General features: G+C 34.4%; 1 non-coding gene across 1 annotated transcript; it reads left to right on the forward strand.

Annotated features, from left to right (window-relative positions):
* Positions 1 to 24152: 24152 nt before the first annotated feature.
* Positions 24153 to 24259, forward strand: LOC121220404 (small nucleolar RNA R71). The gene has a single exon (XR_005917606.1). It is a non-coding gene; the product is annotated as a small nucleolar RNA R71 (small nucleolar RNA).
* Positions 24260 to 24473: the final 214 nt, after the last annotated feature.

A 24473-nucleotide genomic window follows, 5' to 3' on the forward strand; every position in this document is an offset into this window, starting at 1 on the left:
ATTTGGTATTGAAGCTCCAGGTACTACGTCAATTTGATGCTCTATCCTTCTTAAAGGTGGTAACCCTTTAGGGGCCTCACTAAAAACATCCTCATAAACCTGTAAAAGAGACTGAAACACACTAGGCAAATTTTCTTCAATGTTAGATAAAGATAAATAATTTTGCCTAAATCTCACAAGGATACAAGGCTGTTTATTGAGTAGGGCTCTCCTCACATCTTTTTTTGTTGCCAAAAATTTTTTTTCGCTCATTTTACCACTTGTGGATTCACTCACCTTTGGGATTTTTAAATTTTGACTTTTTCCACTACTAGCCTCTTTTCTCTCTATCTTTTGTACTTGTCCTTTCTCCCTTACCCCCTCACAAAATTTCATCATCTTCAATTGATCTTTATATACATCAGTAGGATTTAAAGGAGCAAAAGTGAATTTTCTACCTTTAAACACAAGGGAGTATCGATTAAGCTTACCTTGGTGTGTAACATTGCGATCAAATTGCCAAGGTCGTCCAAGGAGCAAGTGTGCCGCATGCATTGGGACTACATCACACCATGCTTCATCCTCATAATTGCCAAGCTTAAAAGTGACCAAGGACTGCTTCGTAACTTTAACTTCGGAGCATTCATTAAGCCACTGAAGGTGATATGGCTTAGGATGTTTGGTACAAGGCAACTTTAAAGAATCCACCAAATAGCTACTCACTACATTCGAGCAACTCCCACTATCAATAATAAGTGAACATAAGTTACCTTTAATAAAACACCACGAATGGAAAATGTTGGTCCTTTGGTTATCATCATCTTTCATCTGAATGTTAAGTGTTCGGTGAACTACAAGGCATTGGAAATCAGCAAAGTCCCCTTCTTTTGGTGGTTCAACCAACTCTTCGCCATTATCACTGTCATCCACAAGTTCTGGCATGTCTGGATCTATTTTATCAGAGTCAGAAGTATACTCACCATTATCTTTCAGAAGAAGTAATCTCGTGTTAGGGAATTCCCTACTAAAATGACCTCGCCCTTTGCACTTAAAGCAGTCAATCTCACGAGTCCTCTTCACACTCGAATCACCTAAATTGGGCTGCTTAGAAGGTGTTTGCATTTTAACAGGAGCCCCTTTTTTCCAATCTGATTGCTTACTTCCATTACTCAAAGAAGACTTATTAGTAACAAAAGGTGATTTTGAACTCTTAAAATCAGAATTGGAATTGTTACCTCGGTAATATTGTGAAGTCGAGAAGGAACCAAACCTTTGTTCCTTTAGTTGTTGCTCGATCTCAATGGCTTTATGAACTGCTTCTTCCAAATCAATGTAAGTTTGGAGCCTCAATGTATTAGCTATCGGCCTGTTCAAACCATCAATAAATCGAACCATAGTTGTTTCCTCATCCTCCTCCACATTAGCTCTCTGAATGAGCATCTCCATCTCCTTAAAATATTCATCCACCGTCCTACTACCTTGAATAAGTCTTCTAAGCTTTGTTTTAATCTCTCTATAGTAGTGAGGTGGAATAAACCTTTTGCGCATAATCTGTTTCAACTCCTCCCATGTCGAAATCTAACCTTCATAATTCCGATGACGATTTACCCCAAGTTGAGTCCACCAACTTAATGCATAATCTGAAAATTCCAGCGTTGCTAACGCAACCTTTTCATCATTCGGACATTTATAATATCGAAACATAAGTTCAATCTTAGATTCCCATTCATAATAAGCTTCTGGATCATTCTTACCATGAAATTGGGGAATTGTGAACTTTGGTTTTGCCAAAGAAGGTTGTCCACAATCATGAACATCAAAATCATTCCTAGTGACACGTCGAGGACCACGCCTATGAGCAGGAGGCTGGTTATCCATATCTTCTTTAATTGGGTCTCGATATTGAAACTCTTGATTCAATCGCACCTCATTGATGGTAGCAGTCAAAGCTCGAAGTGCAGCAGCCTGTTCTTCCAACTGTTGTTGGAATTTTTTAAATGTGTCATCATTATTATTGCCCTTAGACATTTTGAAAAACCTGCAAAAAATAAACACTCAACACTCGAAAATAAAAGTTAGCAAACCTCACAGTTAATCGCTCAAAAAGAAAAATCAAATTCTCAATGAGATAGAATTCATTCTTATGAGTGCTTTAGTAGAGTTTATATCAACCAATTAGAGAGTGTATGAACCAGACTACCAAAGAATCCTAATTTGCACTAGGATGCCAAAGACTGACGAGACACCAATTGATTCGTGTTGCACCGAGGAAGAATTGTGCACACGTTTAAATCCTACTAACACAAGAAACAAGAAGGTGTTAGATATTGTAAAGGGAGAATAAAAAGAAAAGAAATGAAAACCTACAGCTAAGAATCAATAAAAATTGCTGAAATTGAAAAACCCGAAAAATTGCGGAGTAACTTGACAACTTCGTTCGAGGTGTTCCCGATCTCCAAAAATCACGAAATTAAATTTGTAATGTCATTAAATATTTAATTTTTTATCTAGAAAGTTTGGGCACCAAACTCAACCCGCTGAATCTTTTTTTAAATTTTTATTGGATTTCGTATTTTTCGATTTTTTTAACTTTTTTGACTGAATTTTTTGTGGGAAATATTTTTATATTCAATCACAGTGCAAAAAATATGTATGTAAAATTTCATATCAATCGGACAACGTTTACCCACTCAAATGAATTTTTTTCGGAAAATTTTTCTGGGTAAAACTGCTGTTTGTAGTTTTAAAAAATAGAGATCGGTTTAGAAATCAACCAAGAACACCTAAAACGCCCAAAATCTGATACCAAATGATAGGGGGGTTGCGCGCGGACCAAGACCGAGTCGTCAAGTCACAGGAAACTCCTACGAAAGCTCTAAACAATCAGATTTGAAACGAAACAGAAAATTAAAAGATTAGAACTTTGAATTTCCAGATCTGAAATAAAATCCCCAAATCAGCAAAGAGTCAAATTGAGAATAGAAATAAGTGTTAATAAGAGTTCTTGAAGCCTTAAAGGAGGTTGCGATTCTGCCCAATTGAACACCAAGATAGTTTTCCCCAAATTTCGGCAATCTAATTTCACCCAAAAAGAGTATGGATGAATCGGCAAGAACCCTAGAAATTGGGGATTTTTGGCTGATTCTTTAAGATAGAAAAAAGGCTGGAAACACAATAAGAACATCAAATAAATTAGATAAAGATTCGGCACAAGCAGAAATAAAGAAAGAATTGACAGTAAGAAATTAAAAGATAAGTCCTGAGAAGCCTTGAAATACCGAAAGATCTCACAACTCCCTTCAAACGGCTCTAATCTCCCCTCCAAAGAATATCAATGGCAAGAAGAAGGCTGAAGATGGCTCCCACAATCAAAAGATTGTTAAAACAGCTTCTAAAGAAAACCCAAGAGAGAATTCTTGGAGAAAAACTCAAAGAGAATTCTACACTTAAACAAATCTGAAATTTTTGATATAATTGAGAAGTTAATAACAAGGTGGCCAGCCAAGCCTTTATATAGGCCTCTCAAGTGTTTTCCTAATCTAATTAGAAAACTAAAATAAAAAAACTCCTAATTATTTTAATATGGAAATTCGGCCAAGGGTCTTTATTTGGGACTTTTGAACTGAATATTTATATAAAAATTTAAACTAAGTAAATAAATAAATAAATAAATAAATATAAAACTTTACAACTTGGGCCACTTTGACAATTTGGCCTGATTTTCGACTAAGTATGAGTGGATTTCTTGATTGGGCTTGGAATCTTTTTATTGGGCCTTGCCTTCAAGAATTTGGGATTGTGATCTATCTCCTACCGAAATTGAATCGTTGATGCTCGTAACGGAGATCCAATGCGCTTTGGCTGCAAGATTTGGTTTCTTGGACTAAGATTCCCAAGAGTTGAAATCTTGATTTTCCCGTTCTTTCATGTACGCATCTAAGGTCTTGCTAACAAACTCCTGAATGGTCTCATTTAGTTTGGAACGCATTTATCGGGCATTTGATCTCGTATCACGCCCACTCTTTTGTCTTTGAATTAATCTCAAAGCGATTATATATGAGTTTACAAAGCGAATGCAACCTTCAAGAGTCTCATTTCTCAACTAACCAGCTTATCTCCATTCCACTTAAAGTCAAGTCACGAAGTGCACACTTCATTTTCTCCACATGATAACCAAAAATTTATTAATTGGGAAACCATCAATTTTCCCTTGTTAGGTTTTTGATGATTATTCCTTTTTTCTTGATATAGAGAATTCTAAGTTTTAAATATGAACAACTTTTATTTTGAAAAACACAATATTTTCATTAAAATTTGAGTCACCATTGCCTTTTTCAATTTTTTTTTGTTAGGTGCGATCAACCATTTTTTAAATATTATTTCTATTAAAATATTTTTGAATTTACGTTAAAACTAAGATTCAAAAATTGATTACATTTCGGTACTCTCGAACTTAATATCTTATTATTATACATGTTTTTAAATTTCAAAGATTATAAATTCAAATTTTAATATGTAATTATTATGTATAAAAATTTAGAGTCAACATGTATTTATTAATTTAATAAATTATATTTAAAACTTCAATTTTTTTTCAGTAAGGAACTTTTATTTTTATTCAACAAGCAAAAGCAATTTATCTAGTAATGCTTGAAAAGGACGTTACAATATCTATACATTTTTATTTTTAGATAATTGATATAAACGTACTCTTCCTTGTTAAGATCATCGGTAAAAATAATATTGTCATAAATTAATAAAATAATATTTCCACTTATTGATCATAAGAGATATATCCTTTGAAGCAAAAATTGACTTCCCTCAATACCTAATAAAATGTATCAAAGGGTGTTTGAACAACCCTAGGTTATTCTAAAAATCATTATAAAAGACTTCGACAAAATACTTTATTTTTTTATAAAAAAATTCATTGAAGAAATACTCCATAAGATGTTCATTATAAATGAGAAGATTAATTAAGAAAAAAAAATTCATATTCACATGCATGAGAATTATATAAGAACAAGAATAATCTTTGATTAAAAATCAAATTAGATTCTTTTGGAGTAATAAAATTCTTCAGCGTCCACTTTATTTTTGCCATTTTAATTATAATGGTGAACTTTCAGTTTTGGTTTTTGTGTTAAATTCAAATTTAAGATTTAATCTTCATATATATATTTGACATAATTTGGTTCCCTATTTTTACAATGATACTACGTAGTCCAAATAATTAACATATTTAGCTATTCCAATTAAATTTTTTTAGTCCTTAAAGAAAATACTATTCAATTAAAAAATTATTTTGGCATATTAAATTGGAATAAGTGTTATTAAAAAAAATTCACATAATCCACTAAAAATATTAAGGGTGCTAATTATTTGGACTAGTTAATTCCATCATTTTTTAAAAAAATTTCATCATTATAAGATAATGACAAATTTGTAGTTTCGATCTCTTTGTTAAGCTCACATTTAAGATTTAGTCTTTATATTTTAATTTGGCATAATTTGATCCTCTACTTTTACAAAGACATTAGTTAGCCCAAATCCTCTACTTTTACAAAGACATTAGTTAGCCCAAATAACTAACATCCTTAGCTATATTGATTAAAACAATTACATGAATTTCTCTTAAAAAAAATTTCTAACACAAAATATATACACATGAAGCTGGAATAGGCATGTCTAAGAAAAAAAACTGATCTTAACATTTTGACCAAAATAATTAAGGGCATCAACTATTTAAACTAATTAATGATATTATGCAGAGGAATCAAATTATATATGTAACACCCTATACTCGGTCCGATTACCCGATCTGAGCTATAATGTATTACAATTGTAAAACATTAACATTATTCACTATCTTGTTATAAATAACCAAATAATTCATTTCATAATAAAATTACAAGCCTTTCCATGATATTTAATCATATCTGAGCTTAAATTGAGCATATGAAGCATTTAAAACAACCCAGGAACAAATCTAGACTAAACTAAAACTTTTACAAAAATTCAGGTAAAAAGTGAAAATAGGGGTCACACGGCCATGTGATAGAGCTCAGACCATATGGCTCAAAGACATGGTCGTGTGACCAAACCATGTAACAAACTGTTGTCATGTAAGATTGGGTCACACGGTCATGTAACTCACTCTAACTGTGTGGACAAACCTGCACGAAAATCAAATAGGCCACATGGTCGTGTCATGCAACTATGTGAGGCACACAACCATGTAGCAGACCGTGTCACAGGTCGTGTACACCTAAAAGTGCCTTCAAAACCAAGCCATTTTATCTATAATATCTTAGGTACAAAATCATGCAATTACCATCCCTTAAACCAATCCAAAATGCACCAGAACATGCCAAAATATACCAAAAAACCTTCAACCTAAATGCCTAACCAATTTTCCCTCATTGGCACCAAAATTCAAACGTAAACATTAACCATCCAAACCAAAACATAACTAGCTTTTCATGCTTATACATTATCAACTTAACCACAAATACCAAATGCAAGTGTACACAATTGCAACAAGTAATAAAGTGACAAGTAAATGTCGAGTTATCGAACCCGTATGGACTGTGAAAAGAATTATTTATGAATGTAATTAAAAACAATTTGGTGAAGAAAAAATATTTTGATTTTGAGAAAGTGATTAAAAACTAAAATTTAACTAAGTAAAATAAATAAAATAAAAATAAAAGTTCCAATGCACGATTTTAAAAGATAATTTTAATCAAGATGATATAATTGTGTTAGATTAATTACATTTCTTAACTTAGAATTAATAGACTCATGTTCATGTTGTTACGAATAAATTCACTACAACTTGGTAATTTGCTAACTACTACTCATATGTACTTATTAAATTAACTAATATCTTGAACATTTTTCAATGCTAATTCAAACAATTAATCAATCTTCATAAGCACATAAAAGATTAAGTGAGGTAACAATGTATTCCTACCTTGAAACAGTTTAATCACAATAATCTTGCAAGTTATGCAAGGCTAATGTACCGTTTAATACCGTCGCTAATTTAACTCTCAGCTACCTTAGAAGATCAAACATGCACAGATTAAGTATTGTGTCAATTACTTACAGTTTCAACATGATTAAATAATTAATTCATTAGTTACCTTACAATTATAATGCAAGAATAACTTACTCATGATTTTATTTAATCAAACAACTTACCAAGGCCTATAACAACACAAACATAATTTTAATAAGTAACAAAATGCAATCAACCTAACACTAATTAAATTTAAGCCATATTAATTAAATTAAACATATCTGTAATGGCCCAATATTGCCCGGCCCAGTATAAATAAAATTAACCAGATCCAAAAATTAAAAGTCCAAATGTCCAATTACAATGCGACAAATTCGGGTTGAAGCCCAATCACTAAAACCCCAATTACACCTAGCCCAACAAGCCTAAACCAGATTTACCTAGACCCTAGCCCAATCATGAAGCAGCCCAGTGCAAGATCATGACCAGAAACCCTAGCAGCAATAGCTTCCAGAGCCGCAGCCATCGAGGCCACCCTTCGCGCGTGCCGAGCCACTCTGCACGCATGCAATACCTCCACGCGCCTCCAGCTGGCCTCCGTACGCCATACCTACAAACAGAGCAAACAACACAGTAGAAAACAAAAAAGATTGTATTTTCATTTTTTATTTTTCATTTTTTGGTTCATTTTTTTGGCCTATAAAAGAAAAGGCGAAACTTTTGTAAAGGATTACGGACACGGAGATATTGAATACAAAAAACCGAGAATCAAAAATGGTTTTCGAAAGGTGATTTGTGTTTTGGTTCTTTTTGCCTTTTTTCTTCGAGATTTTCATCTTCTGTTTGATTAATCGCACACAAAGAAAGAAATAATAGAGGGGTAGGGGAAAACTTACCTTCGCGAAGCACCAATGAAGCCCTCTTTTCCTCTGTGCAAAACGGAGTTGAATGGGCGGAGGTCTTGAAGATGAAACGGCAGAGAGTGGGGCAGATTGGAGGCGGCGTTCACTTTTCCTCTGCTGCTCCAAATGAAACATTTAGATTTAGGTTTAGGTTTTTGTTTTAGGCCTTAAAATGTTTTCAAAATGGCGCCGTTTAATGGCCTGCGACCCGCGTGGTGACCCGACCCGAGGGAAGGATCCGCGTGTTTCATTTCAGTGGCCTAATTACGCGCCGAGTCCTTCTTATTTTGCGCTGTATTGCAATTAGATCTTTAAGTTTCTTCAATTTTGGGCAGCATAATTTGTTGCGGAGTTCATCTAGGTCCGTGTCATAGCGCAGTGTTTCGAGGTGTTGGGATTATTTCCTTTTTGGTCCCTCGTGTCATTCGCGCATTACACTTTAGTCCTGCTTATTTATTTTAATTCTGTTTGTTGCTCTTTAATTTTATCTTAATGCCATTTTGACCTATCGTTTTATTTCGTTTCTTTTTTCTTTTTACTTCTGTTTTAATTCAAATTTAGTCATTATCAGTGTATTTATTTATTTAATTGGTTCTTATTTTTATATATATTTGTTTTTAAATCTAGCTTTACATAAATTTAACATTGTTTTAAATCTCTGATTAGTATTGTTTTAATATATAATATACTATTACTTTAAATCATCATTAGTATTATTTAAACTTATCATACATTATGGCTTGAAATTTATTATATACTATAGTTTTAAACTTATCATATATTATTATTTTAGATGCATTATGTATTCATATTTTTAAAGTTATCATATGTTATTATTTCAAAATTATTATGTATTATTACTTAAAGATATCGCATTTTCTTTTTATGTTTTTGTAAATTCAACATAATTCGTATATTTTAGGCTTTTATTTTATACTGTATTTTGAAATTCACCTTTATGTATTTCCTTGTTTTAAAGGTTTATATAATAATATATATTTTACAATATTATATTATATATACCCTATATAGTTTCCCTTCCTTCATGTTATTTTTACCTTTCAAAACTTGTTGCATTTTTTTGTATTAATTTGCTTGGAGCTTCGTTTAAGGTTAGTTTTTAGTTCATTAGCTTTTGAATATTAAAGTTATTATTTGTATATAATATTTGCTCTTACGTGAATTGTATTGTTTGCTCGTATCTCTTGCTTCTTTGTCGATCATTCGCGTACATTTTAATTTACAAATCACATTTCGCGTTGTGCGTTATTATTTCATTGTTTTAAGAATACGTCTAATATCGTTTAAATATCAAAATTATTTCTTTAAAAAGTTTTCAAGATAATGCAAAGTTCGACATTTGGAATCTTCGAAAGAATTGAGCCCTAACGTATTGGGTTCCAATTTTCCTCGTTGAATCTAAATAATCGAGATCATTCTTTGTTAAAAACACATAAACCAAAAACTTATTTTCGGGAATTCGATACATCGTGTCCTAATGTATTGGATGTGACATGTTGTTTTCTTGAAATGATGATTTTAAAATGATAACAAGGGTTATATTCAATGCTCGAAATTTTGAAAAATTGTGCCCTAACGTATTGGGCTTTGATTTTTGCATCTGACTTAAAGCAATTGAATATCCTTCTTAAACTTCACCACATGAGTTTTGAAAATCAAAAGACAAACTTATTCTCGAAGACTAAAAACGTCGTGCCCTAATGTATTTGGTGTGACATTTTATTACTCTGAGACAATGAGGTCTTTAGCATTCGCCTCAATTTATCCAAACATCTTTTACAAAATTAACATTAACAAAAAGGGAAGGATCGTATTTTAAAATCTTTTCAAAATCTCGACACTAAGACATTAAACAATCAATTCGGTACCAATTTTGGGCGTTACGAGGGTGCTAACCCTTCCTTGTGCGTAACCGACTCCCGAACCTATTTTCTCAAATTTCGCAAACCAAAATCATTTTCAAAGTGATCCAATCACACCTCAATAAAAGATCGGTGGCGACTCCAATTTTCGTTTCGTTTTCAAGTTGACAACAAATTTTTATTTTTTCAAAAAAATGGGTTCGACAACTTGGCGACTCCACTGGGGACCTTTAGAGAGTCAAGCCACAAAATTGATTGTTTTTGTCTCATTGTTGAAAATTGAAAATTTGTTCCTCTCTTTGCATTTGTTTGTATGATTACTGTAAATTGAGTTTTATATCTTGGCATCATATTGCATAAAGACTGTTAGTCTTACCCTTTTAAGGGGGAGTGAGAAGCTACTCTTTCGTGAGGTTTTCACCTCTGTGCAGGATAGTGGATCACTTTCGAAATACATCCGTACCTATGTCTTCGTGAGATTTTCATCTCCGTGCAGCCATAGGGAAATGTATTCCCTTGAACCGAACTTGTTCTGTATGAGCCTATAATGGGTGAAGATCGAGGAATCTGCTGGTTCGGGTACCATATCTTTAGAACCAAACCTCATATAGTGGACTTAGGAACTTAACCTAGTTAGAGCCATTCCAAACCCCTAGTGGTCACCAGACTAGGTACTTTTGTTTTCCTTGTTTGCTTATGTTTTGTACTAACCCATCTTGTTTTGTTTTGATTGCATTGCATTCTCATCTTAGGAAAGAGATATTGATTCAAATTCGATTACTAAATTAGAAAGCTTGTCATGGAATACAGATTCCTTGATAAAGTAGAAAATAATACGGCTGCCTGAATATATTCTGAGAAACACAAGAAGAGCGATGGAAGAGTTCGTGACCTTACTTTGTGGCTTGAGGATTCAAGGCAATCGTCTAAGAGCCTTCGACGTTCCAACCCCTTAAAGAAGCTGACGGGCCTTATGAAGATGGGCAGAGGATGGATCGCGACCAAGATCAAGAAAAGGAGCTAGCAGTGGCATCTATTGGAAATTGAGAAGATTATCACAAACATTCAGATGAAGAAAAAGATCGATGTTGTTTCTTGGAATATAAGGGCGAGGCTGTACATGTATCTGCTTTATGTAAAGGAATTTGCTTTCCAGAAAAGTTTCCTAAATGTAATTGAATCAAAATCAATGTCTCTCTAGACATTCATTTTATGCATCTGCATTACATGCATTAAAATCCATTGAAAGAGTCTAATTGAGTAAATTTATTTTAGCTAATCTAGAAAACCAACCAACCAAACATCCTTACGGTACTCATCGCAAAACTGAGAAAATGGATCAAAGATTAGAGAAATTGGAGCAAATGAAAAAGGATATGCGAGAACGGTTACAAGTACAAATGCAAGAGCGGCTAGATAAAATCCAACAAGACATGATGGAAAAATTGATCAAGGCTCAAAAAGATGCGATGGCTGAATTGACCCATCTACTGACTAAAGGAGTAAATAAGGGGAAAGTTCCTATGGTAAATGATGAAGAAGAAGACAAGGATAGACTTATTTATCCTCCAGGCTTTACGCCTCTGCATGCGCAGGTTCAGACTGAGGTGTCTCCGTGCAGATCCTCTGTTTCAATTGGGCCTCAGCGGTTTCAAACCGATGTTTCAATACCGATGAAATTTCTGGCTGGATCAGGTCCTAACCCTGGTGATACTACGGTTAATCTTGCCATCCCGGATTTTGATGAAACAGCTGAAGAAGGAAAGGCAAATGCGGAATTGCCAAAACAGTGGGAAGATAAATATAAATGGTTGGAGGAAAAATTTAAAGCCTTGGAAAGCACCAATAGTCACCATGGAATTGATGCAAAAGATCTAAGCTTGGTTCCAGACTTAGTACTCCCTCACAAGTTTAAGATGCCTGAATTTGAGAAATATAGTGGGACTAGTTGTCCTGAAGCCCATATCACCATGTTCTGTAGGAAAATGACTGGGTATATTAACAATGATCAGCTATTGATACATTGTTTTCAGGATAGTTTCATTAGAGCATCATCGAAATGGTACAATCAGTTAAGCCGTACCGAGATTGGTTCATGGAGGGACCTAGCACAGACATTCATGAAACAATACGGTCATGTGACAGATATGGTTCCTAATAGAATCACTTTATAAAATTTGGAAAATAAATCGAATGAAAGCTTTAGACAGTATGCACAGAGGTGGAGAGAGGTTGCAGTCCAAGTCCAGCCACCACTCTTGGAGAAGGAAATGACGATGCTCTTCATCAACACACTGGAAGCCCCGTTCATCACGCACATGTTGGGAAGTGCTTCAAAGAGTTTCTCAAATATAATCATGAATGGTGAAATGATTGAAAACGCCATCAGAAATGGAAGAATAAAGGGTGAAGAGAGTAACAAGAAATCAGTCTCAAAGAGAAAAGAAGATGAGATGAATAACATAGGTTACTCAAGGTCAGTAAGTCATCCAGGTAAAGGGGTCGCTAGTCAACAAGGTTCATTGAGACAAGAATCTGGAGTGAAACCAAGTACTGAGAAGCTTCAGTTCACACCAATTCCGATATCGTATAAAGAGCTGCATCAATGCTTATTCGATGCGCACATTGTTGCCCCTTTCTACTCAAAGTCCCTGCAACCTCCGTACCCCAAGTTGTATGATGCGAATGCACATATGACTATCATGCGGGAATTGGGGGACATTCGATAGAAAATTGCACCGTCTTTAAAAAGCTTGTTAAAAGGCTCATTAACATGGGTGTTGTCAAGTTTGATGACTCCAGTGCAGAAAATCTGTTACGCAATCATAATTGACAATGAAGTGAATGCAATACATGAAGAGTGGGAAATGTTCACATTGACGAAAAGCAACTGAAGAAAGGACCTTGTTAGATATTCGCCCTTATAAATTTGGGAGTGTTCTAAGCAATTGGGCTACGGAAGAAAGCCCTGTAGTTTTTAGAACTTACTTAGAGTAATGTTCAGAACATTTTTGTTGTTTTTAGCCTAAAAATGATAGAAATTTCCTTTGTGAAATAGGCTCATGTCTGAACGTTATTATTTTAATGAAATACATCTTTGCAATTATTACTGAGCCAATATTTCTTTACAAACAATTCCAGATTCTTTCATTCTTTTGGATTTTCTTCCAAATTATTATTCATTCATTCATTATCATATGGTACAAATAATTATTCATGAATTTATACATTTTTTGTATATTCTTAAGTACTTATTATGGGTCCCAGATATCAATTACGTGAATGACTCTGCTACGGATCCAGATTTTCCTTTTGAGCGGGGCATGTGTTTAGAGGGATCTCATGACTTTGAAAATGACAAAGATTGTAGCTTATCTCTGGACTTGTTGGGGATGGTTGAACAAGAGGATAGACAGATCCTACCTCACAAGGAATCATTAGAACTTGTGAACTTGGTGAATATTAGAATTGACCTGACCACAAAGATGAAGCAAGACCTTGTTGAGTTACCTCTAGAGTTCAAAGATGTCTTTGTAGGATCATACCAGGAGATGCCTGGGTTAAACGCTGATAAAAAAAAATCTGCACAACAGCACGATGTCAAAATTTGTAGTATGAACAATGCAATTCTTTGCCGGGGTAATGCCTCTCTCATTGACTCAGCATAGTTTTGCCCATTTGAAGTCGAGTTTCCATCCCTTCAAGATGTTGTTGGATTTTGCTTTGATTAAAGAGGAAGATCCAAAATTTTCTATCGTAGTTGCGCCCCAAAAGGCTCTATGAAATAAATTCGATACCAAAGATGGTTTTTCGCATACAAGATGAAGGTGAAAGATCTTATGTGGGAGACTTTATCAAGAAAAATATTGGTTCTGGTCAAAAGGAATAACAAGGACTTGCCTAATCCTATGAGTTCAGATCCAATTCAATTAAAAAAAATCAAAAACCAAAAAGAAAAAAATCAAAATCAAAGTCAAAATGAAAAAGGAAAAAATGAAAAAGTAAAAATGGAGAGGCTAAGGGGAAAACTCGCAAAGGGCACCTTAGGCCAAAGGGGATTTGAGTTGAAAACCCGAAAAGGGCGGCTCAAATATTGATCAGAATGGAGCATGAAGCGATCGGAACAACTCGAATCTTTAGGCATGTGGTAATCTTGTTATACCTAAATTAACATGAAAGGGTAGGCAACATCTTGGGGCATTGACAAAGCACTGTAGATCTCCTAAACACATGTCAAACTCAAAATGGTCTTCAGAAAGTTTGTACAGAGAAGTTCAAGCTGCGATGTTTGGGGCACCCAATTTTGATACTATTTATATTAAATTTGTTCTTACTTCATTCTTTTCCAAGATACATATTCCCAATTAATTTCTTTATTATCCTTCTTTACTATTTTTGATAATTTATTTCTTCCGAGCTATGCTCAGAGCCAACTTTATTCTTATCCATTGTTATGACCTTTCTGCAAGCATTTTGCATTGGCATAATGATTAATGGACTAATAAAGCTTTCACAAAGAAAGTTTTGCATATTACTCTGAAAAGTTCTAAATAATATAGGAACCTGAAACAGGACTATTGTTTAGAGCACACTAAATTTAAAGGTTGGAAATTTGAGAAGGAAGAGTCTAAATTTGGACTTTCTCTTTGGATTTTTGTTGTCAAACGCATTGATTGAACAAAATGATAAGATGATGGATTAATGAAAAAGCTTAAATAAACAAGCAAACCATAATCATCAGGCAAGAGGAAGAGGTTACCTCGGAGAAGAGAGCCTTCATTTGCGCATGAGTCTTTGGTACGACACCCTGAGAATGGTGTAAGAAACCAGGACGATTTAAATCCGGTATCCTTAAATTGTGATAAAAGAAGATTGAGGAAATGTCATATTTCTACCCTTGGATTACAGTGGGAGAATGATGGTACAAATTTTGAGCCCCAATGGATTAAGCTTGGAAGTTTACAGTGGGGGGCAACCTGGCTAAATGTTTCTTCAAAAAAGCCGGTCAAGCAAGAAGGCGTTGTAGCACGTCAATGTTAAAGCCTTAATAAACTTCAGTAATGACAACCTAAGTGGGATCATTCTCGAAAAAAAATAAAATTCTTCATTCATGCAAACACCATGCACACATGTCTAGTTAGGAGCATTTGATTCATTTTGATCATGTCATCCTAATATTTAGGCATAATTAGGTTCATTATACAGGTCATGTTCCCCAAAGAACAGATCAGTGAATATAGCAGATCTTGCCTTTCTATATAGACAACGAAGCAGATCGAAGACCCCATCCTTGCCTCCCTCGGTTGCAGTGGAACAGGTTGAAAATAGCAGATCTTGTCTTCCTGTACTGATGGCAAAGCAGATCGAAGATGGCAGATTTTACCTCTCTGTGGTTACAGTGGAGTACATTGAGGCCAGTAATTCTATCTCCCTGGGCAGCAGTGGAATAGATTAAAGATTACAGATCTTGTCTCCATAAGCAGTAGCGGAGCAGATCGAAGACGGCGAATCTTATCTTCAAGTGTAAGGAAGTAGATTTAAGCCACAAGTCCTATGTCCCTGGTCAGTAGTGGAGTAGGTTGAAGATTACAGATCTTGTCTCCCTAAGCAGTAGTGGAGTAGATCGAAGACGACGAATCTTATCTTCAAGTGTAAGGAAGCAGATTTAAACAATAAGTTCTATGTCCCTGGTCAGCAGTGGAGTAGGTTGGAAATTACAGATCTTGTCTCCCTAAGCAGTAGCGGAGCAGATCGAAGATGACAAATCTTATTTTCTAGTGTAAGGAAGCAGATTTAAGCCACAAGTCCTATGTCCATGGTCAGCAGTGGAGTAGGTTGGAAATTACAGGTCTCGTCTCCCTAAGCAGTAGCGAAGCAGATCGAAGATGGCGAATCTTATCTTCCTGAGATTATAGCGGAGCAGATTGAAGCCAGTAATCCTATTTCCCTGAGATTACAGTGGAACGGATTAAAATAAAGGATCTTATCTCTCTGAAGATACAGTAGAGTAGATCACATCAGGTCTTATCTCCCTGAGATTACAGTGGAACAGACCGAAGAAGCAAATCTTATCCCCCAGGCGATGCAGTGGAATAGATTAACGCCACAACGTGAAACTTGCTCCCCCGACATTGCAGTTAAAAAGATTAAAGCTACCACAGTGAATCTTACTTCTCAAGCGGTGCAGTGGAACAGATTAACGCCACAACGGTGAACCTTGCTTCCCCGATATTACAGTTAAAAAGATTAAAGCTACCACAGTGAATCTTACTTCTCGAGCGATCCAGTGGAACAGATTAAAGCCACATCGGTGAATTTTGTTTCCCCGACATTACAGTTAAAAAGATTAAAGCTACAACAGCGAATCTTATTTCTCAAGTGATGCAGTGGAACAGGTTAAAGCCACATCGGTGAATCTTGCTTCCCCGACATTGCAGTTCAAAAGATTGAAGCTACAATGGCGAATCTTACTTTCCAAATGTTACGAGTTACAAATCCTATCTCCCTGTTATTGTAGTGGAGTGGATCGAAGCGCCAATTCCTATACCTCTGAAGATGCAGTAGGATGGAATAAAGTTACTTGAAGAAGAAAAACACTAAGATCGAGCGTGATCGGGAAAAATCAACCATTTTTAAGTCTTTGCTCCGTTCCCATTATACGACAACCAGCAAAGAGGGGCAACTGTAATTGCCCAGCCCAATATAAATAAAATTAACCAGATCCAAAAATTAAAAGTCCAAATGTCCAATTAAAATGGGCCAAATTCGGATTGAAGCCCAATCACTAAAACCCCAATTACACCTAGCCCAACTAGCCTAAACCAGATTTACCTAGACCCTAGCCCAATCATGAAGCGGCTGAGTGCAAGATCACGACCAGAAACCCTAGTAGCAACAGCTTTCAGTGCCGCAGACACCGAGGCCACCCTCCGCGCGTGCTGAGCCACTCTCCAATCATGCAGTACCTCCACGCGCCTCCAGTTGGCCTCCGTACGCCGTACCTGCAAACAGAGCAAACAACACAGTAGAAAACAAAAAATATTGTATTTTCATTTTTCATTTTTTGGTTCATTGTTTTGGCCTATAAAAGAAAAGGCGAAAGTTTTGTAAAGGATTACGGACACGGAGATATTGAATACAAAAAAACTGAGAATCAAAAAGGGTTTTCGAAAGGTGATTTGTTTTTTGGTTCTTTTTGCCTTTTTTTCTTCGATATTTTCGTCTTCTGTTTGATTTATCGCGCGTAAAGAAAGAAATAATAGAGGAGTAGGTGAAAACTTACCTTCGCGAAGCACCAATGAAGCCCTCTTTTCCTCTGTGCAAAACAGAGTTGAATGGGTGGAGGTCTGAAAGATGAAACGGCAGAGAGTGGGGGAGACTGGAGGCGGCGTTCACTTCTCCTCTGCTGCTCCAAATGAAACATTGAGATTTAGGTTTAGGTTTTTTTTAGGCTTTAAAATGTTTTCAAAACGGTACCGTTTAATGGCCTGCTACCCGCGCGGTGACTCGACCCGAGGGAAGGATCCCCGTGTTTCATTTCAGTGGCCTAATTGCGCGCCGAGTCCTTCTTATTTTGCGTTGTATTGCAATTCGATCTTTAAGTTTCTTCAATTTTGGGCAGCATAATTTTTTGCGGAGTTCATCTAGGTTCGTGTCATAGTCCTGCTTATTTATTTTAATTCTATTTGTTGCTCTTTAATTTTATCTTAATGCCATTTTGACCTATCGTGTTATTTCGTTTGTTTTTTCTTTTTACTTCTGTTTTAATTCAAATTTAGTCCTTATCAGTGTATTTATTTATTTAATTGGTTCTTATTTTTATATATATTTATTTTTAAATCTTGCCTTACTTAAATTTAACATTGTTTTAAATCTCTGATTAGTATTGTTTTAATATATAATATACTATTACTTTAAATCATCATTAGTATTATTTAAACTTATCATACATTATAGCTTGAAATTTATTATATACTATAGTTTTAAACTTATCATATATTATTATTTTAGATGCATTATGTATTTGTATTTTTAAAGTTATCATATGTTATTATTTCAAAATTATTATGTATTATTACTTAAAGATATCACATTTTCTTTTTATGTTTTTGTAAATTCAACATAATTCGTATATTTTAGGCTTTTATTTTATACTGTATTTTGAAATTCACCTTTATGTATTTCTTTGTTTTAAAGGTTTATATAATAATATATATTTTACAATGTTATATTATATATACCCTATATAGTTTCCCTTCCTTCATGTTATTTTTACCTTTCAAAACTTGTGGCGTTTTTTTGTATTAATTTGCTTGGAGCTTCGTTTATGTTTAGTTTTTAGTTCATTAGCTTTTTAATATTAAAGTTATTATTTGTATATAATATTTGCTCTTACGTGAATTGTATTGTTTGCTCGTATCTCTTGCTTCTTTGTCGATCATTCGCGTACATTTTAATTTACGAATCACATTTCGCGTTGTGCGTTATTATTTCATTGTTTTAAGACTACGTCTAATATCGTTTAAATATCAAAATTATTTCTTTAAAAAGTTTTCAAGATAACGCAAAGTTCGACATTTGGAATCTTCGAAAGAATTGAGCCCTAACGTATTGGGTTCCAATTTTCTTTGTCGAATCTAAATAATCGAGATCATTCTTTATTCAAAACACGTAAACCAAAAACTCATTTTTGGGAATTCGATACATCGTGTCCTAATGTATTGGATGTGACATGTTGTTTTCTTAAAATGATGATTTTAAAATGATAACAAGGGTTATAAATTTTGAAAAATTGTGCCCTAACATATTGGGCTTCGATTTTTTCATCTGACTTAAAGAAATTGAATATCCTTCTCAAACTTCACCACACGAGTTTTGAAAATCAAAAGACAAGCTTATTCTCGAAGACTAAAAATGTCGTGCCCTAATGTATTGGGTGTGACATTTTATTACTCTGAGATAAGGACGTCTTTAGCATTCGCCTCAATTTATCCAAACATCTTTTATAAAATTAACATTAACAAAAAGGGAAGGATCGTATTTTAAAATCTTTTCAAAATCTTGACACTAAGACATTAAACAATTAATTCGGTACCAATTTTGGGCGTTACGAGGGTGCTAACCCTTCCTTGTGGTAACCGACTCCCGAACCTATTTTCTCAAATTTCGCAGACCAAAATCATTTTCAAGGTGATTCGATCACACCTCAATAAAAGATCGGTGGCGACTCCAATTTTCGTTTTATTTTCAAGTCGACAACAAATTTTTGTTTTTTCAAAAAAATGATAGGGAACTAGAATCAAATCTAGTGTTTCCCCAAAGCTTTACTAGTTTGTTCCGCTCCTCCTCTGCTTGTTCTTATTGGATCGAGGCTTCTACAAGCACTTGAATGATGCTTCCAACGGTTGATGAAGGGCTCTTTTCTAAGAGGGGAAATCGACAAGGGAATGGATGGGAAAAATAAGAACAAAGGAATGGTTTTGAAGAGAGAAAGTAAGAGAGGAGTGAAGAATGAAGAAATGAGAGGGGTGTTTCAAATGAGCAGTGAAGGGGGTATTTATAGGTTGAGTAGGTTGTTAGAAATAGCAAAAATCAGCTGCCATTGACTCCCCCCATGGCCGGCCACACATTATGGCAAGTTTGAAGCTTTCAAAATTGCTAAACTTTGTTAGGGGAAATCTACAAAAGCTTGATAAGTGGAAGGCTTTGAATGCAATTTCAAGGAAGCTTCAAGGGTTGTTTTGCAAGCCAAATAATTAGCTAATTAAGCTGATTGGGTCAGCATGTGGGACAGTTTTGGGCAGCCCAGTTGTTCAATTGGATCAGTCTCTCGGTTTAGTACAATTGGCCTCTTTTCATAATTTAATTAATAATAATTATTTAACCCAAAATAAATTGGATTAAAAGTCAAATTAATTATATTATGAATTAATACTTATAATTTGGACTGTCTTAGGCTAAAAATAAATCAAAATAAATCAAAATTTTTGCCTTTTGTGCGAATCTGTAGAAAGAAATAAAAAAATCAAAATTTATTATAAAATTAATTAAAATTAAATATGTTAATAATTTAAGTTCAATTTAATTATTTTATAATTATTATATATTTTTTTGACAAGAATTACACCGAAATTGCATGAATTTGAGTTAAAAAGGGCATGAAAAGTCTTTATATTTCGTGTTTCTGCACCCCAAACTTAATTCATTGCTCGTCCCGAGTAATGCACAAATTGAAAAAGAATTTCTTGGAAACACCTTTGAAAAATTCCTTCAGAAAAACATTCTTCCCAAAATTATGAATTTAGTATACTTATGCTTAAGAATAAGAATTTTGATATTCATGCTACTTAAGTATACATATCATTCAAATTAATCTCAATTATTATTATAGCAAAAATAAACTAAATGCTTACTCAATAAAGACATGTTAAATCCCTACCAATTTGATTTTATTCCCTTATTTAAGATTAAGTTGCAATCATCAAGTTTAATTTATGCCTTCATTTGTTGAACATAGCAAGTTTTCTCCAATAATGTAGGTAGCATAGGAACTTGAATCAATAGGTCTTTTAAATATAGGTTGTAACGTGGCTAGGCTAGGGGTAGGTAAAACATAGATAAATTTAGGGTAAAAACCCTAGACTCAACTTCAATCAGACCTTCGGAATATTTACCTTTAATACACCAACTGATTTTACTTTCACATGCTCTTTTGTACATCTATTTTCTTTCACGTACATATGCTCTTCTCTTCTTCTTTTTTTTTATTCTTTCTCTTTTTTTTTCACGAGCATTTTGCTGTATGTACTACAATTTTTTGAGCATTTGATACTTCTTTTCAACTCCCCTAAACTTATTTTCAAAGAATATTCTGAATACTACCGAGTCTTGTGTTTGGGACAATTTAAAGATAATTATGAGAAAAATGATGGCTAAATATTGCGAAGGTTCAAATAAAATTAGGCCATATAGTCTCAAAGTTGGGTCTCAACAGATAAAAAATCATCAAGGTTGGCTTGAAAGACTCAAACGATCCAAAAAAAAGTTTGCCTAAATCATTTTCAACATTCCATGATTTCTAGGATTTCGCCTCAAGAAATTACTAAGTCAATTCTAGAGACTTAAAGTTTCATGCATGCGTAGCTTTCCTAAGGAACTTAAAATTTTATGGTATGATTTACAAACTTTATTAAAAACTTTATTAAAAGTAACATTTATGTCATAATTCAGCTAACATAGTACTTATTAAGAATAATAGAACTTTATTTATACAAAAAGTTAGCATAATTAACAAATATTCAAATTTTTGAACAAAATATAACTTAATCATAATTATAAGAATAATGTATCTTTGAAAGAAAATTTCAATTTTTGGTCCTCCTACTTAAGATGAACAATGTCCCTATTATTAAAAAATAATAGAGAAAATGAAAATATAGAAGTGAATAGATTCTGTACACCAGGTAGGATCCTAAAAAAAGGAGATGAGTCAAGTTTGACTGCTTAAATACCAAGCTCTTCCTAGACAGATCCAATCTTAGACATGTACATATCTATTGCCACACTTCTTATTTTGTAAATTGTTTAATTTTATTAATGATTTCAACCTCTTGATTTATTATGCGAGAAATAGAAATATCCTAAGAGAGCCTAAGCCTAAAAACTTAGAATATTCTAAGAAAAAAAAATAAAGTAGAGACAAGATCCCCCATTTTTATTTATTTGTAAACCCCTTAGAATTTGATTGCCTCGTTCCTTCTTCAACATTGGAGTTCATGGTTTGAGTATAAATTCTGGAAATTCAAACATAAAACAAATGGGTTACGAAATATATATTTTTTAAATGTACCTCTGATTGAGTCATCCAACATTTTTTAGTGTCTGTAGTAAGCTTCTTGCTGCAACTGCATGTGTTGCAACATAGCCATTATATCAAACTGTTCGCTTCAAGAAATGGTGCTAGATAAAGGGACTCTCAGCGTCAAAGTTAGAAAATATGTTAAGGGTGGTCTTAGTTTCGGGCAGGTGGTTGAGTAGCCGATGGTAAGGTTTAAAGTTGAAAAGAGTGGCGGTTTTAAGGATAGTTTAGGTGCAATAGTTGGTGACTTCGAATGAAGGTGTTTGGGGTGGTGATATAGGGAGTTAAGGGCTGCGACATTAAGGGGTTAAATGAGATGCACTATTGGGCTACTTGGTAGTGGCGGTGGAGCAAGGTAATGGCTATAGGTTTGTGCGGAAAAGAATTGAATATTTCTCTTCCTAGTAGTGCCTTAAGCCCAATTGCAATTCCTTTTTGGATCTTGAGCTCCTGTACTAAAACTACACTAAAATAAAACTCAAAGAAATTAGTGCTTGGGTTAAAAGTTGACCCTTTATTTAACCAAAAAAATACTTAAATTCTTTGAGCTACTTAGAAAAATATATTTTGAAAAATTACATTAAATTCAACTCCGAGGAAAGACTGGAGGGGTCACAGATGGTCCCGCTTAAGTCCCAATCTCCTAGACAGAGTTTTAATTATTGTAGTGAACCAAATAAAATTTTATCTAAGTCTACCATTTTATTTAAATGAGAAAAAAAACTAAAAATATAAAATAAAAATAGAGAAAGTGAAGAGAACTCCTTCCATTTTATTAAGGATCGTTATTGACCATGGTGGTGTCAAATGGCCATTCGTCATACCAACCATAACCATCTAGGAAGAAATCATATTCTTTCCAATCAAATCTGTCCAACATCCTATTAGGGAAAGAAAACCCGGAATGATCTTTCTTGGTGGCCTTGTTTAACTTCCTATAATTCCTACAAATCCTCCAACCCGTGACTTGAATATGTGAACTAATCCATCTTGTACCCTTCTTGTGCCTTTCCAAAATCACAACTGCCTCTTCTTCTTGATCTTTGGTGAACTCAACTGAAATAATGATAGGTAAAGTCAAAAATAGACCCAAATAGTCATGTTTCAAATGAGGAGACAAAACCTTCAGTTCCAATTCAACTAGCTCTTCAATGAATGACTTTGTTTGCGTATACTCCTGAGATGATAACTCTAATGATTCGAGTGGAACTTCTTGAGTGAATTCCTTTGAATTAGCTTCTAACCAAGCCAAATATTCATTGTCTTCATTATCACTTGGCGAATCCTCCAGTAAAATATGTTCTAACGGATCGTCTAAAGAATTGAGCTCCAATTTTGTAGAAGCCAGCGATTCCATCTTGGAAATAGCAGAGCAGTCTTCAACTATTTCTGGGGATTTAGCAACATCGAAGCCATTAAAAGTCACCTCGTCATCAAAGATTTCTTTCAACTGAGTATCCTTTTGCTTCTTCTAGAATCGTTGAAGATATGGCTGTGGTGGAATCTTAGCTTTAACTGGACAACTCTTTTGGGGATATTTTTCTATATCTGACAAGGGTGTTAGATACACAGAACTAACTGGTTTAGAGTTTACCTTATCAAGGATCATCAAATCTGACTTTTGTGAAATATGATTTTTAGCACTCGGTTAAAATTCCTCCTTGTCTTGAGCTACAACAGGCTCATCTTGAACCTTAACCACCTTGGGCTCCAATGTCTTTCCACTTGGCAGAGTGACTACTTTGCAATGTTCTTTGCCCAAAATTCTTGGATTTTCTGTGTCGCTCGGCCAAATACCTTTAAGGTTGCTTCTGAGCTCATTGGCTAGCTACCTCACTTGGTTTCCTAAATTCTTCAATGTTGTTGCTTGGCTTTAGATTAGTTCATCATTCTTCTCTATGTACGCCTTTAGTGGATTCTCAAGATTACTTGAAGATTCAGTTGGTGGGGGTTATTGCACTTGTTGAGAATATCTTGGCATATAATTTGGTCGAAATGGCATAGAAGAGTCACTATAGTCCGCCCATTGATTACTCTATGGTGGAATTGAATGATTCTGACATGAAGAGTTGTAAGAATTTGATTGCAGACCATTCCAATTCTGATTTCCCATGTAATTTTTTGACTTTTGATTCGATGGACAATTTTCAAAGAAATGACCATCTCCATAGTATTCACAAGAAATATTCTCAAATTGGTTTGGCTGCTGACCTATCAGGTTACCATTTAAACCATTAACAGTTATGTTCTTAAGCATAAAAGACATAGAAGATACCTGGGCTGCCAAATAAGCGAGTGTGTCTGCTTCATGTACACCTAATACTCATCTTTTTGAGGCTGCTCAGTTGGTTGGCCACTGATAGTTATTACTGGCAATTCTTTCAATAATCTCGTAAGTATCATTATAGGACATAGAAATAAGGGCTTCATTTTTCGAAGCATCCACCATTATTCTAGTATGAATATTGAGACCAATATAGAAAGTCTCCATTTGAATGCAGTAAGGAATGTCGTGATGAGAGTACTTTCGTAATAACTCCTTGAACCGTTCCCATACGTCATATAAAGATTCTTCATCAAGTTATTAAAATGAAGTGATTTCATTTTGGATCTTGGTGGTCAAATATGGAGGAAAGTATTTCATTAAGAAAATTTCAACCAACTCTTGCCATGTAGTTATAGAACTAGATGGTAAGGAGTTGAACCCCGCTCGTGCTCTATCTCTTGAGGAATATGAAAATAATCTCAGTCTCAAGGCATTTTTGGCCACCCCGGCTAGTTTAAATGAGTCACTAACTTCCATGACTAGCCAAAGATGAAGATGTGGA

Source organism: Gossypium hirsutum, chromosome D08, assembly GCF_007990345.1.
Source record: "Gossypium hirsutum isolate 1008001.06 chromosome D08, Gossypium_hirsutum_v2.1, whole genome shotgun sequence".
NCBI lineage: Eukaryota > Viridiplantae > Streptophyta > Magnoliopsida > Malvales > Malvaceae > Gossypium > Gossypium hirsutum.